Source organism: Geotrypetes seraphini, chromosome 2, assembly GCF_902459505.1.
Source record: "Geotrypetes seraphini chromosome 2, aGeoSer1.1, whole genome shotgun sequence".
NCBI classification, from domain to species: Eukaryota; Metazoa; Chordata; class Amphibia; order Gymnophiona; family Dermophiidae; genus Geotrypetes; species Geotrypetes seraphini.
In genome coordinates, this window is record NC_047085.1 from 266,927,414 (window position 1) to 266,940,037 (window position 12,624).

At 42.4% G+C, this 12,624-nt stretch overlaps 1 protein-coding gene across 8 annotated transcripts in view; it reads right to left on the minus strand.

Annotated features, from left to right (window-relative positions):
• The window catches only part of GABBR2 (gamma-aminobutyric acid type B receptor subunit 2), a 1,059,696-nt gene that overhangs the window by 926,453 nt on the left and 120,619 nt on the right, over positions 1-12,624 (minus strand). Inside the window, exon 1 of one of the 8 annotated variants that reach the window (XM_033929601.1) lies at positions 5,994-6,106. The exons of the other annotated variants lie outside the window; for them this stretch is intronic. The gene's annotated coding sequence lies outside the window, so the exon portion shown is untranslated. Of the gene's footprint in view, positions 1-5,993; positions 6,107-12,624 lie in introns of those variants that run through there. 8 annotated transcript variants of the gene reach the window in all.

Genomic DNA, 12,624 nt, shown 5'->3' on the forward strand with positions numbered 1-12,624 from the left:
TTGTACATCGCTTTGTAATCTTTGAAAAAAGTGATTTTATCAAATATGAAATAAACTTGAAACTTTAAAATAAATTTTGAAGAAAGACCAGTGAAGAAAAAGCGAGATGAGACAGATACCTGATCCGAGGGGAGGAAAGGAGGAGAGAGATGCTAAAAACCACCTGGGGAGGGAGGGAAAGATAGAAGGGAAGAAGACAGAGATGCCAGACCATGGGGGAGCAGAGGGAAGAAGATGGATGCCAGACCAATGGCCGGGGGAGGGGAGGGAAAGTTAGGAGACATGAAAGGGAGAGGCAGACAGTTTCTGAAAGAAGCATAGAAAGAGAACAGATGCCATATGGAAGAGGCAGAGAGGGCAGACAGTGGATGGAAGGAAGAAAATGACCAGAAAATGAGGAAAGCAGAAACCAAACAACAACAAAAAATTATATTTATTTATTTTTGCTTTTGGATAAAATAGTATTGTAGTTGTGTTGATAAACATTTATAAATAGAAAATGGAAATAAGGTAATTCTTTTTATTGGACTAATTTTAAAACATGGAAAGGGACATCAGATCTTGTTGCCTATTCTCTTAATTAAGAGCATAAGAGTTGCCATACATAGTGGGCCAGACTAAAGTCTATCAAGCCCAGTATGCTGTGTCCAGCAGTGGCCAATTCAGGTCATGATTATCTGGGAAGATCCCCCCAAAATAACGGATTTTATGCTGCTTAGCCTAGAAAAAAAACACATTGGATATTCAAGTTTTTGTAGACTGGCTCACCAGGATCACCCAAATTTTTAATCTCAGTTTATATTCAAATCATCCTTTTTTCCTCCTTTTTTGGGGGGAAAAAAGGTCACCTCAGTTTATATTCGTATTGGTTTATATTCAAGTACTGTATATACGGTTTTGCTATGAAAATACTTGAGATTGCATTAACTACATTCTGCATCATACAGTACTCAATGTAAATTTCACTAGATTTTAAGCAACTGAAAATGGAAACACAGATTGAAAACTACTGCAGTGGTCCTCACCATCTGAGGAGAACTGCAGATGCAGAATTAAAAAAAAAAAAAAAAAAAAAATCTTCCAAGAAGGCTTTGTTGTGATCCACCAAGCTAACCAAATTAAAGATGCTTTATTGTCTGTGTACATTGAGTTTAATTATTGTTTATTCAGAATGTGAGAGAAATTTTACATTCAAAACTGGAAAAAATCCAAAACCTTCAAGCAACAAGAGTAATCTTTCTATAGTTTTACCAGAATATCTCCACTTAATTTCTTTTGACTCATGTGGGTGCGTAAATGAATGCAAAAATGATTTTCCCCCCCCCTCAGAAAGGGGAAAATGAGTACTAGGTCCAGGAAACTTCAAATGCTTAAGTAAGGTATATTAAAATGTTGCGATTTCCAGTGGAGGAGGACGAGTGTGGTGTAGTGGTTAGAGCTACAGCTTTAGCACCCTGAGGTTGTAGATTCAAAACCCAAGCTGCTCCCTGTGACCTTGGGCAAGTTACTAAATCCTCCACTGCCCCATGTACATTAGATAGACTGTGAGCCCACCAGGACAGATAGGAAAATGCTTAAACTGCTTTGAGTGAGGTTGTATAACTACAAAAAAGCAGTATACAAGTCCCAATCCCTTTCCCATTTTGTATAACAGTGTCAAGAGAGTTAAAACAGTAAGTACCAAAGGAAATGTAAAAGTTAAGAAGTGCTGTAGTAAGGCAGTCTATGGCTGTTACAATGAAGGACACTTCACAGAGGTGTAAAAGCAATTCAATCTGGTCTGACTGCCCTCCATCATCAAATCAATTACTCTAGCTGATCTGAGAACTTAAAAGGAGACAAGCACTCTGCTGCAATTTACATGTATTTTTGTGTATGACTACAAAAATAGTAAGCTTATAAACCATAAACTTTGATTTATCATAAAATTAATGGCATTTCTAGCACAAAATAGGATTTGATACAGTAATTAAAATGGATGGAGCTGATATTGAGACCACGGGAGGGAGGCCTGCTAACTCCCACAGTCTGAGCTGTCAATATTCAATGTCAGGCAGTGTCTTGTGACCAGTATTGAATATCTGGTCTATTTTTGGCCAGCTCAAACTTAGCCGACTAAGTTACAATGGCATCAGTTCCAAAGGTAACTATCCGACAGTAAACCTGTTCTTTGGAAGCCAACAGGGGTAGGTCAGGTTTCAGGATATCCACAATGAATATGTATGAGATGGATTTGCATACACTGCCTCCTTGAGATGCAAATCTTATCTCATGCATATTTAATCTTGTGTGTGCGCTAAAAACACTAGCGCACCTTAGTAAAAGTTGCCCAAAGTTAGACAAGTTCCTGCTGAACCAGAACGTACGCAGGTAGGGCTAGTCTCAGTTAGGGAACTGGTCTTTGACTTAAGGGCCGCTGCGTGAGCGGACTGCTGGGCACGATGGACCACTGGTCTGACCCAGCAGCGGCAATTCTTATGTTCTTAAGGTTGATGAGCTAACATCACAGAAGCAGCTAAGGAATCCTGTATGGAAGGCATGGAACAAAACAAGCTTAGTTGTGATTAGACGGCAACACAACTGAGAAGCAAAGTCGGTGCTGGGCAAGACTTCTACAGTCTGTGCCCTGGGCAGTTTGGATGGACTGTACAAGTCTTTTATCTGCTCTCATTCAGATAAATTAAGAGGAGACAGATTCAGAACCAATGCTAGAAGTTCTTCACCCAGAGGGTGGTGGACACCTGGAATGCGCTTCCAGAGGGCGTGGTAGGACAGAGTACGGTATTGGGTTTCAAGAAAGGATTAGATGTTTTCCTGAAGGAAAAGGGGATTGAAGGGTATAGATAGAGGATTAATATGCAGGTTCTGGACCTGATGGGCCGCCGCGTGAGCAGACTGCTGGACATGATGGACCTCTGATCTGACCCAGCAGAAGCACTGCTTATGTTCTCATCTACTGTGTTACTACCTTATGTAATTTCGATAGGTAAAGCTATGCATACAACAGTCAAAGCTGACCTGAAACATTCAGTAGCTAAGGAGATGTCCTGTCCACCATCACCCCCAAGTTCTTTTCTAGGGTACTTTTTCTAGATCGTTTATAAATACATTGAAAAGCAGCAGTCTGAGTACCGACCCCTGCAGAACACCACTCGTGACCCTCCTCCAGTCAGAGTAGTGGCCCTTCACTCCAACCCTTTGCTTCTTACACACCAACCAATTTTTGATTCATCTATGTACTTCTCCTTCTTCCAGTTTCTTGTGAAATTGTAAATAACAAATTTCTAATCAAATATCTGAAAGGAGAGAATTCCACATTAAAGCAGGATGTCATGCATGCTTGTATGTGGTGTGCATGTTGTTGGAGTAGTGGCCGGCTTGACTCGGGAGTTGAGAGGTCCTGCGCATGCTTCTGCAGCATGGCGGCCGGCTTGAATCGAAAGCCGGTAGGTGCTGGTGGACGGCAGAGGCATCGGCCGAAGCGGGAGGGCAGCCGCACGGGGACCCCGAGGGAAGGAAGCCACCATGCTGAAAGGGCTGCAGCACCCACAGGCAGGTACCCACCCCTGGGCCACCATAGCTGAGAGCTCGTTTAGCGAGTCAACACTCGTTTTGCGAGGTAAGGTTTGCGGGAGTGTTTTGCTCGTCTTGCTAAACACTCGCAAACCAAGGTTTGACTGTATTTTATTTCCTGTTTTGCAATGACAATACACATGCACTCGTCTCCCAATTGGCATTTAAACCTGCTCCAAATCACACATAATAATAATTTATTCTTATATACCACCAGATCAAGATGGTTCTAGGTGGTTCACAACAAATGGAGCCGAAACATACAGCGATATCTACAATACAAATGGAAAAACATCAAAGATATTGAACAATTTTCAGACGACTGTGCGTGAGAAGGTACCTAAAGTGACGGTTGGCAAAGCAATGGGGTCAGATGGGATATAGCCAAGCGTACTGAAATAACTTAGGAGTTCTGCAAAGTGTTAACTACCTGTTCATTTGGACCTGGGGTATGGAGGGGTGATTGGAAAGCAATTGCGATTACTTGTGTGGTATTTAAAAATCACATCAAAAATCCAAAATTTGGAGCTTTGGGGGTTGGCTTCTTAAATGGCTCCCCTTGGATGTGCAGCTTTGCGAAAGCCATGTAAGTGCTGCTGATACTTAAAACATACAAGTAGCAAAATCTACTGTCTACATGTCTAAATGCTGGTAGGATTGAATCTTTGTTGCCAATTGTTTTTGGTTTTGACATATATTTTAGCATATTATAGGTTCTTTTGGCCTATTATATAAGTGCTGGCACTTACATATGTACAAAGCCCTGTATGATGCTGATCTTTTTTGGAACTTGTTTGTTTAATAACATAGCTATTCTTAATGTATGTTTTGCCAAAATACATATATTTTCACTGCAGTCTTATGCATCTATGCAGTAGTGAACTTTGTCTACTTGGTTCAAGTGACCCTAAATTGTTCACACATCTCTTGACCCAAGTCCAATAAGGCTTCCAGGTACATTCTCTGTTGTGAAAAGCATTGTTTGCTTCACGTAGTGCCTACACCAGACATAGGCAAACTACGGCCTGCGGGCCATATCCGGCCCGTTTAGTTTTTTAATCCGGCCCCCCAAATTTGTCTAAATTTGCACTTGCCCAGCAGCGCACAAGGCAGGCACGAGGAGGAGTGTGTGGTGCAGTGATTGGAGCTACAGCCTCAACACCCTGGGGTTGTGGGTTCATACCCCCCACTGGTCCTTGTGACCCTGGGCAAGTCACTCAGTCCTCCATAGCCCCAGGTACAATGAAAGATTGTGAGCTCACCAGGACAGATAGGAAAAATGCTTGAGTACCTGATTGTAAAACCGCTTAGATAACCTTGATAGATGGAATATAAAAACCTAATAAACTTGAAACTTCAGCCTGGGCCCACACCGCTCCCTGAATGGTTGCCGTCAGTTCTCACGGGACTCGCGAAAACTGATGGCAGCCATTCAGGAAGCGGTGCGGGGCCAGGCTGGAGCACAAAAACCTCGCACGTGCCTTATGTGGCACTGGCCCCGAAGGAGGAGAAAGGAAAGCAGCTGGCGAGGTGTCACTCTTGTTCCCCGGTGCTTGCGGAGACCCGAGGGGGTCAGCAGAGGCTTCCAGACTCGGTGCAGCTCCCAGGGTAGGGGGCTGATGGCTGGAAGCTGGTGCAAGTGCTGCTGCATTGTTTGCCTAAGAGGCTTAAAGTCAATCAACATTTACGAAGATTGCATTGTTGATAAGAGGACAAATGTTCGCCTAAGTCTGGTGCAAGTGCTGCTGAGTGGAGGAGCTCACTGGGGACTGTGAACGGGCGCAGCCAAGCTGGGCTCAGCAAGTGACCTAACCCAGTGCAAACAAACCTCAGCTGAGCCGTTTGCGAGGTTGTTTTGGTGACTTGGTAAGGCTCAAAATAAGAGTTCAAAACTGTGGGTGCAATTTTCTTGGGTACTGTTTATTGTTTCACCAGCATAAACAAGTGTTAAACAAATTCTCAGGGTTATATCACCTTGTGCTTAAGTCCAACATTCACAAATCAAACAATTGCAGTTTAAGCCAAAAATATGCCAAAACATTAAAACCTTATTTCAACAAAATGAAAGTTTTTCTTCTGCCAGGCAAAACTCCCTTGGGGTTAGGCTTAATGCCCCAAGGATGGGATCCTCTCCAATAATTTTCCCTCAATGGATTAGCTTGGAAAGATCCTCCCCCCCAGATCCCAACAAAATGGCTGCCTGTGGCTTGTATTTAAAGTTCAAAACAAAACTTCATTTCCAATAAACTTGAGCAGATATTTACTTTTCCCTCCAGCTCCCTTATTAGCAATGGCTCTCAGCCTACGTCCATAGCTTCAGAGCATTCTATTTCCATATCATAGGTAATGTCATTATCGGTCATTTCACTATCCTGTATAAACCCAAAATCAACCTTATCATTAGCCTCTTCATCACAAACCTCTGTCTGAGCTTGTTGCCATGAGGTGGACTATTGCTTTCTGGTTCTCTGTGGCTGCAGTCTGCTGCTTTCTTTTTGCTGTGTGGATCTGGCTTTCTGAGGCTGGCCCTAGAACTGTCTCTGTGTGAAAGCTAAACCCTTTTCTTTCATTGTGGGAAGCTGATTAGTCCTCCCTGCAGGTGTGTTAGGGCAGCCTGTCCTCAGAGAACTTCTCACCTGGCCTAAACCAGTTTGAGCCAGTATTCCATTTCTGCTCTTTCCTTTCGCTGGCACTATGGTTGCTGGGAGATGTAGTCTTTCTGTCTGTTTTCCCACAAGTCAAAATGTTTGCCTACCCCTGGCCTACACTGTTCATATTTTGTTCTCAACGAGAAAGCATTCATCATTTTGATTTTCACTCAGTATTTCCTTCTCTCTATATTCCAGACATGAACCTTCTTTCACAACTACCTAGGCATTTTTCCCTGATTTGAATAGATCATTTCTTCTAGTGGCATAGCTAGGATTGCATGGGCCCTGGGCAAAAAAATTAAAATGTTCCCTCCCCCTATAATGCCATTGCTCTCAGTGTAGTGGGGCCAGGGTGAGGGAGGTGGGAGGAAGGAGGACAAAACCTTTAAGAGCTCCAGTAAACAAATTCTGCAAAAAGCAAACATATTCCAGACATGTACTGTATACAGGAAACTAGTCACAATAATAGAAATAGCCACTGAAACACAAGATATCGTAGATGCGCATTTCCCAAAGCTGACATATTTACAATTGATACATTTAAAAAATCTTTTTTCTACCTTTGTTGTCTGGTCATAGTTTTGGTCCCAGTGTCTCTTTTCTACCTTCCTATGTCTCCCCATCTCTATCTTCCCTCCATGTTCAATGAGTGTCCTCTCAGTGTCCATATCATCCCTCTATATTCTCTATGCTTCTTTCATGGTCTGTATTTCCTCTCTGCGCCCCTATCCCTTACCATGTCAAGTTTCTCTCCTCTAACTTCCCTTCCTCCTGCACCCTCACCCCTGGTCCAGAATCTCTATGTCCTCAACCAACTCCCCAATCCAGCATTTCTCTCCCTATCTCCCTCCCCTTTGCTCATGGTCTCTCTCTCTCTCTCTCTCCTCTGCTCCCTATACCTAGGTCCAAGATCTCTCCTTTTCCATTTGCTCCAGGTATTTCTTTCTCTCCACCACCCTATTTCTCTCTGCTTCTATTTCACATTTCCCCTGTTTCCTTTGTACCAGGTCTCTCTTTGTGTCCTCTAATTCCCCCCTCCTTTCCAACATCTCTCACATTCTGGGAGTCTAGCATGTTTCTAATCATTCTCCCTACACAGACCTGGCATCTCATTACCCTCCTCCCTCCCAACCTACAGTGGCCTGCAATCCCCCAACCCCCACCCTGTAAAGACCTAGCATTTTTCTGCAAACCCCCACCCCTGTGATCTTGAAAACATGAATGGATCACTGGCAGAGGAGGTGATTAAACAGGCTGCCTCTGTGTAGCTTTTTTCTGAGCCTTTCCTGTGTTGTGCCCGCCTCTATGATGTAATTTCCTGGAGGTGGGTCATGGCACAGGAAAGGCCCAGGTGGGGCCAGGCAGAGGCAGCTGTTTCAAATTGCTGCCTCTGCAGGCAATCCATATGCATTTTCAGGACCACAGTAGGGAAGGGCATAAAAGAGATATTGGGCTGCACAGGGATGAGGGAGTTTGTAAGACAGGGAGGGGGCATTCGGTGGGTAGCAGGAGGGAGTCAGCATTCTTCTTGTAGTTTGTTTTTTTTTGGCGTGGGGTGAAGTCGGAAGTGAGACCAATGGCAGAAGGGAGTGGGAATCCCTCCTGCCATAATTTTGAAGTTGCGGCAGCAGCATCGGACAGCAGCGTAGAGGGCATTTTGGGGGGGATTCAGGGAGTGAGGGGGGAAGGGGCACTTGCGGGAGGGGATGGGGGGGGCTTTAAATTTATTATTTTTTTTTTTTTTTTTTTTAAATCGGGCTGATATTTTGCTTGTGTAATACATGCAAAATATCTGCTCGATTAAAATAAATAAACTTTTTACAGCTGGCAGAAGCCCTGACAGTGACTAAGTCAAAACATATAAGTGCCAACTAGGTAACCTGTTAAACCTTTTGGTTATACCTGCTGTACGACTAAGTCTAGGTCGGCCCACCTCCCGCCCTTTCCCCTCCTCTAAAAACGCCTCTTTTTTCTCTATGCATTTAGAGGCAGGGGAAAGGCCTAGTCTGGTTTTAGATACGTCTAAAACCAGCTTTGATTATCAGTACTTGGATGATCTGGCTTTTTGATCGTCCAAGTATCGATTTAGGCCACTTTTTAGATGTTTTTTGTTTTGATTATGAGCCCCATAGTGTTTAAATAAAAAGAAAAGGTGCAGAAACGTTTTGAAGATCCATCGTATTAGGCAGTTTTGATCTGGAATGTCGTTCTACCCGAGAATGGATTTTCAAACTGATTACATGGCATTTTTTAGGAAATTAAAAACCTATTTTCTCAGTAATATTTTTCTGTTCAATTAATGTTAACAAACTGAGGGCCCATTTACAAAGCCACAGTAGCAGTTCCCCCACAGCAAAATATACCAAAACCCATTCAATTCCTATGGGCTTTGGTGCATTTGCCGCAGGAGAATTGTTACCGCAGCTTTGTAAAAGGGCCCCTAATTTTATTATGATTGTTCTTTCTAGGACTACCTAGTTATTCTTATTGTAATTCACATAAAACCTTGACTAGCAACTTGTATAAAATAAGTTTTATATGTATTCAGGGCAGGATTAATTCTTCGAGGGCCCCTAGGCACCCAAGTACACTGGGGCCCCCTGGCCCTGCCCCGCCCCTACCCCACCCATGCCCCACCCCTGCCCAACCCCAATTTATCTGTTTTCTTATTTACTTCTTTATTTCCCCTTGTATTTCTTTTTTTTTTTTTTAAATTCAAAACAAAGATTAGCATACCAGTGCATAGTTTTTCTTCTATGCAACCCCAAAACATCTCTGAACAAATCCCCCTTCCTTCCTACCTACTTACCCAGGACTTTAATTCTGAACCCTTTCCATGCATATATAAAAGTGTTCAAATATTTGTAAAGCAGTAATACTATCCAAAATATGCCTATATTAATAACCAAGTTTACAACGCCTCTCAACTGCCTCACTCTACATCAACCAACTGTAACCTATATGTTCAAAGAAGCTTGGGAAGAACACAGAGGATCTAGAATCAGAAAATAATATTAAATATTGAACTAAGGCCAGTACTGGGCAGACTTGCATGGTCTGGGTCTGTATATGGCCGTTTGGGGGAGGATGGGCTGCAGTAGGTTTTGACAGAGATTTCGGCAGTTGGAACCCAAGCACAGTACCGGATAGAGCTTTGGATTCTTGCCCAGAAATAGCTAAAAAGAAAAATTTTTTAAAAAATTTAAATTTAATCAGGTTGGGCAGACTGGATGGACCATTCAGGTCTTCATCTGTCGTCATCTACTATGTTACTATGTATAAACAACCAAATCTATAACTCCTCTAGCACGTTCTACTCCATGTATGTTAACTTGCAATGAAACAACAAGGCAAGCAGTCCACCAAAGAATCCAACATGAAACAAAAGAAGATTGGCAGAAAAATAAGGAGATTCAAATCAGGTTAATTCAAGGTGCTCCCAAGAACAATGCCTGATACATTTCGCCAAACAAGGCTAGTCAACGCTAACAAAAATCCATGTCTTTCATACAAACAGAACACAGAAAACACCTTTGCCTAGTATGGAATATGTAATCACAAACTAACTTCTCCCCCTTTTACAAAACTGTAGTATGGTTTTTAGCCATGGCCAGCACTAAAAAAATGCTCTACAGTTTTGTAAAAGGAGGATAAAATATAAATAAGTAGACAAAGTTTAAATAAAATCACCAAGAAACTGGACTCTGCATACAATGCAACACCACAGAAACAGCGATGTCCCCTAAAGCAAAAAAATAAATAGAAATTTTTTTTCTATCTTTGTCTTCTCTGGTTTCTGCTCTCCTCATCTTCTGTCCTTCTGTGCCTCTTCCAGAAATTGTCTGCCTCTCCCTTCCATCTCTTCTCCCCCCCCCCCCCCACACACATTGGTGTGGCATCCATCATCTTTTCTTCCCTTCTCCAATGGTTTGGCATCTCTCTCCTTTTCTTCGCTCTCCCACATCCCCATGGTCGGGCATTTCACTCTCTTCTCTCCCTTTCTCCCACTTTCATCAGCATCTACCCCTTTCTCTCCCTTCAACCCAATTCCATCCAGTATCCTTCCCTTTATATCTCTCCCCTTCCCCTGCACATCAATTCCATCAGCCCCTTTCTCTCCTTCCACCACCCTGCCCCCTTTCTCTCCCTCCACCACCCTTCTATCCTCCTTTTTCTCTCCCCCACGACAACGCCTCTCCCCCGCATCAATAGCATCGCCTCCCCAAGAAACGGCAATGCCCCCCCCTGCGGCAACAGCAACACCAATGCGGTCAAATGTGTTACTGGAAAGTCCCGCGATGACTGCTTCTGCCGGTCCAGCCCCTTCCGACGTCACTTCTTCCAGAGCAAGTATGTGACGTCGGAGGGGGCTGGACCGGTAGAAGCAGTCATCGCGGAACCTTCCAGTAACACATCCAGCCACACTGCCGTTGCTGCGGGCGGGAGTTCCGTTGCCGTTACTGCATGGGAGAGCCCGTTGTCGTTACTGAGTGGGGGGGCTGTTGTCATTGAAAAATAACAAGGTGAGTCCCCTCATTCACCGGGACCCCCTCACAATTTCGGGCCCTAGGCACGTGCCTAGTTGGCTTAGTGATTAATCCGGCCCTGTTTGTATTTACATAACAAATTTTTTGGGGGGTTACTAAACCTAGTACTTTAAGTATCTAATTTCTGATTATTTTTCAAGAGAGTTAGGGAGTTTCAACATTTAAAGGCAGATGAACAACAGACAGACACTAAATATAAAGGCAGTGAATATTTTTGTAGCTAAGTTTAGAATATATACCTGAGATAAAATATAAGCAGAACAAATTAGGAGTTCTTTCCCTATAAATATGCAAATGATCCCTGCTCCTTTTAGCTTCCCTTGCTAATGACAGCTGAAGAAACTGAATTTCCTTTCAGCAAATCAGAAAATAAGCCAATATAAGCATTTTCACAACATGACTCATGAAACTGCATTTTTTTCACGCTAACTGTGTCTGCTGTTCCACTGACAGTTCAAGGACACTGAGGCACAGCCTGACACTAGTGTATTCACTGCTTTGTAAAGTGCAAAATCTATCCCTAAAAATTATTAGTACCCGAGGGCTTCTTCTTTTGCAACAATAGCCCCAACAATATGGAATTCGTTACCATCATACTTAAGGTCTTAACAGAATTTGGATAAATTCAAGGGTGGCCTCAAAAGCTTTTTATTTAAAGATGCATATAACTGTTAATTTGTCTATGGGACTTTTCTAGCTCATTTTCAATATAAAAATTCATTTTCTATACAAAAATTTATTTTTTCCCTTTCCCTATGCTATTATCCTTAATTGTTCTCTCTTTCTTTCAAAATTTTATTTCTCACCACTATCCTATTGTTTCATGTAAGTAATGTTATGTCATTAATAGTTTGTTAATTGGACCCCTTTTTAAATTTTTTATTGTAAAACGATTAGAATTTATGATTAGCGTTTTATCAAATTTTTAATAAACTTGAAACTTGATGTTGAATGCACAAAACTAATAAGAGAAGGGGAGAAGCATAAAAGGTTCCACAAGAAGCAGAAAGAACAAAAAGTAGAGATGGCCAAGGAGATAAGGATGTCACTAGAGTCACACTCAGGTTAAAAATTTATTGCCGAGCCGACATGGCTGTGTTTCAGCAAGTGCCTGCGTCAGGGGTCTTTAATTCTCTATGAGAATAATCTCAAAGTGTTTACACAAACACCAAGCTCCTCATGGATAAATTGATCCAACAAATACTGTTGTGCCTTTCAAAATAATGCTGAACAGAAATATTTTACAAGCTCAGGTGTTCACAGCTGCTGTAAAAGTAAAATAACGCTTATTTGCTCTAAAACAGGGGTGTCAAAGTCCCTCCTCAAGGGCTGCAATCCAGTCGGTTTTTCAGGATTTCCCCAATAAATATGCATGAGATCTATTTGCATGCACTGCTTTCATTGTATGCTAACAGATCTCATGCATATTCACTGGGGAAATCCTGAAAACCCCAATGGATTACAGCCCTCGAGGAGGGACTTTGACACCCCTGCTCTAAAATATATGCTGATGAAGAGAAGGCCAGATAATCTGTTCCTGAGGTAGACTCAAAAGAAACCGTGTAATATGTAAATGATTAACTTTTAAATACAGAGTGGTTTTTTTTGTGGAACAGAAAGGCAATAAAAGAGGATCACATGGAACCAATGATCAATTCATGCTGAATAGAGCTATTATGACAAGCTAAGAAAGACAGAAACCTCAGTACAGCTTGCATTGATCATAAGAAAGCTTTTGTTAACATCCCACACTCATGGACAAAAAATTGCAATGAAACATACAGAGTAAACCCTTGGAAATGTGACAAAGCATAGCTAAAGGCCGAAGGACACCTTGTCGTTCCTAACATCAA